The sequence below is a fragment of the Boleophthalmus pectinirostris genome, unplaced genomic scaffold (assembly GCF_026225935.1).
Source record: "Boleophthalmus pectinirostris isolate CB_2022bp ecotype Guang Dong unplaced genomic scaffold, ASM2622593v1 HiC_scaffold_23, whole genome shotgun sequence".
NCBI classification, from domain to species: Eukaryota; Metazoa; Chordata; class Actinopteri; order Gobiiformes; family Gobiidae; genus Boleophthalmus; species Boleophthalmus pectinirostris.
The window spans coordinates 166724-170617 of NW_026571207.1; positions in this window are offsets into that span (position 1 = coordinate 166724).

Here is a 3894-nt window from a genome sequence, read left to right on the forward strand (position 1 = left end):
AGGACATAGGACAGTAGAAGGTAGAAAATTGGGAGGTAAAAGGTAGGACAGTAGGAGGTAAGAGGTAGGATGTAGGAGGTAGGATGCAGGACAGTAGGAGGTAGGAGGTAAGAGGTAGGATGTAGGAGGTAGGACAGTAGAATGTAGGAGGTAGGATATAGGAGGTAGGATGCAGGACAGTAGGAGGTAGGATATAAGAGGTAGGATGTAGGAGGTAGGACAGTAGAATGTAGGAGGTAGGAGGTAGGATGTACCGTGGACAGGACAGTAGGATGTAGGACAGTAGGATGTAGGAGGTAGGGCGTACCGTGGACAGGACAGTAGGAGGTAGGACAGTAGGATGTAGGACAGTAGGATGTAGGAGGTAGGACAGTAGGAGGTAGGATGTAGGAGGTAGGACGTACCGTGGACAGGACAGTAGGAGGTAGGACAGTAGGACAGTAGGATGTAGGAGGTAGGATGTAGGAGGTAGGACGTACCGTGGACAGGACAGGAGGAGGTAGGACAGTAGGAGGTAGGAGGTAGGACGTACCGTGGACAGGACAGTAGGAGGTAGGACAGTAGGATGTAGGACAGTAGGATGTAGGAGGTAGGACAGTAGGATGTAGGAGGTAGGATGTACCGTGGACAGGACAGTAGGAGGTAGGACAGTAGGATGTAGGAGTAGTAGGACGTACCGTGGACAGGACAGTAGGAGGTAGGACAGTAGGATGTAGGATGGTAGGATGTAGGATGTAGGATGTAGGAGGTAGGAGGTAGGATGTAGGAGGTAGGACGTACCGTGGACAGGACAGTAGGAGGTAGGACAGTAGGATGTAGGAGGTAGGAGGTAGGAGGTAGGACGTACCGTGGACAGGACAGTAGGAGGTAGGACAGTAGGATGTAGGAGGTAGGAGGTAGGAGGTAGGAGGTAGGAGGTAGGACGTACCGTGGACAGGACAGAGTTGAGTTGGTCCATGTACTGCTTCAGTCTGGTCGACGTCGAGACGCACTCCTGAAGAAAACTGAAGAAGAAGAAGAAGAACACACTAGAGGACAGTACACACACTAGAGGACAGTACACACACTAGAGGACAATACACACACACGAGGGACAGTACACACACTAGAGGACAGTACACACACTAGAGGACAGTACACACAATAGAGGACAGTACATACACTAGAGGACAATACACACACTAGAGACAGTACACACACAGAGGACAGTACACACACTAGAGGACAGTACACACACTAGAGACACACACACAGAGGACAGTACACACACTAGAGGACAGTACACACACACACTAGAGGACAATACACACACACGAGGGACAGTACACACACTAGAGGACAGTACACACACTACAGTAGAGGACAGTACACACACTAGAGGACAATACACACTAGAGGACAGTACACACACTAGAGGACAGTACACACACTAGAGGACAGTACACACACTAGAGGACAGTACACACACTAGAGGACACACACACTAGAGGACAGTACACACACAGAGGGACAGTATACACACACTAAGAGGACAGTACACCACACTAGAGGACAGTACACACACTAGAGGACAATACACACACACGAGGGACAGTACACACACACAGTGACAGTACACACACTAGAGGACACACACAGAGGGACAGTACACACACTAGAGGACAGTACACACACTAGAGGACAGTACACACACACTAGAGGACAACACACACTAGAGGACACACACACTAGAGGACAGTACACACACAGTACATACACACACTAGAGGACAGTACACACACTAGAGGACACAACTACAGTACACACACTAGAGGACAATACACACACACTAGAGGAACAGTACACACACACAGAGGACAGTACACACACTAGAGGACAGTACACACACTAGAGAGGACAATACACACACTAGAGGACAATACACACACTAGAGGACAGTACACACACTAGAGGACAGTACACACACTAGAGGACAGTAACACACACTAGAGAGGACAAGCAATACAACACTAGAGGACAGTACACACACTAGAGGACAGTAACACACACACACACTAGAGGACAGTACACACACTAGAGACAGTACACACACTAGAGGACAAGTACATACACACTAGAACTACACACATAGAGGACAGTACACACACTAGAGGACAGTACACACACTAGAGGACAGTACACACACACTAGAGGACAATACACACACTTAGAGGACAGTACACACACTACACATACAGAGGAGGGACAGTACACACACTACACTAGAGGACAGACACACACTACACACACTAGAGGACAGTACACACACTAGAGGACACACACTACACACACTAGAGGACAGTACACACACACGAGGGACAGTACACACACTAGAGGACAGCACACACACTAGAGGACAATACACACACTAGAGGACAGTACACACACTAGAGGACAGTACACACACTAGAGGACAATACACACACTAGAGGACAATACACACACTAGAGGACAGTACACACACACTAGAGGACAGTACACACACTAGAGGACAAACACACACTAGAGGACAGTACACACACTAGAGGACAGTACAACACACTAGAGGACAGTACACACACTAGAGGACAATACACACACTAGAGGACAGTACACACACTAGAGGACAACACACACACACAGTACACACAGAGACAGTACACACACTAGAGGACAGTACACACACTAGAGGACAGTACACACACTAGAGGACAGTACACACACAAGAGGACAGTACACACACTAGAGGACAATACACACACTAGAGGACAGTACACACACACGAGGGACAGTACACACACTAGAGGACAATACACACACTAGAGGACAGTACACACACTAGAGGACAGTACACACACTAGAGGACAGTACACACACTAGAGGACAATACACACACACGAGGGACAGTACACACACTAGAGGACAGTACACACACTAGAGGACAATACACACACTAGAGGACAGTACACACACTAGAGGACAGTACACACACTAGAGGACAATACACACACTAGAGGACAGTACACACACACGAGAGGACAGTACACACACTAGAGGACAGTACACACACTAGAGGACAGTACAACACACTAGAGGACAGTACACACACTAGAGGACAGTACACACACTAGAGGACAATACACACACTAGAGGACAATACACACACTAGAGGACAGTACACACACTAGAGGGACAGTACACACACACGAGGGACAGTACACACACTAGAGGACAGTACACACACTAGAGGACAATACACACGCATAGAGGACAGTACACACACTAGAGGACAGTACACACACTAGAGGACAGTACACACACTAGAGAGGGACAGTACACACACTAGAGGACAATACACACACTAGAGGACAGTACACACACTAGAGGACAGTACACACACTAGAGGACAATACACACACTAGAGGACAGTACACACACTAGAGGACAATACACACACTAGAGGACAGTACACACACTAGAGGACAGTACACACACTAGAGGACAGTACACACACTAGAGGACAATACACACACTAGAGGACAGTACACACACTAGAGGACAGTACACAGACTAGAGGACAATACACACACTAGAGGACAGTACACACACTAGAGGACAGTACACACACTAGAGGACAGTACACACACTAGAGGACAGTACACATGCTAGAGGACAATACACACACTAGAGGACAATACACACGCTAGAGGACAGTACACACACACGAGGGACAGTACACACACTAGAGGACAGTACACACACTAGAGGACAGTACACACACTAGAGGACAATACACACGCTAGAGGACAGTACACACACTAGAGGACAGTACACACACTAGAGGACAGTACACACACTAGAGGACAACACACACAC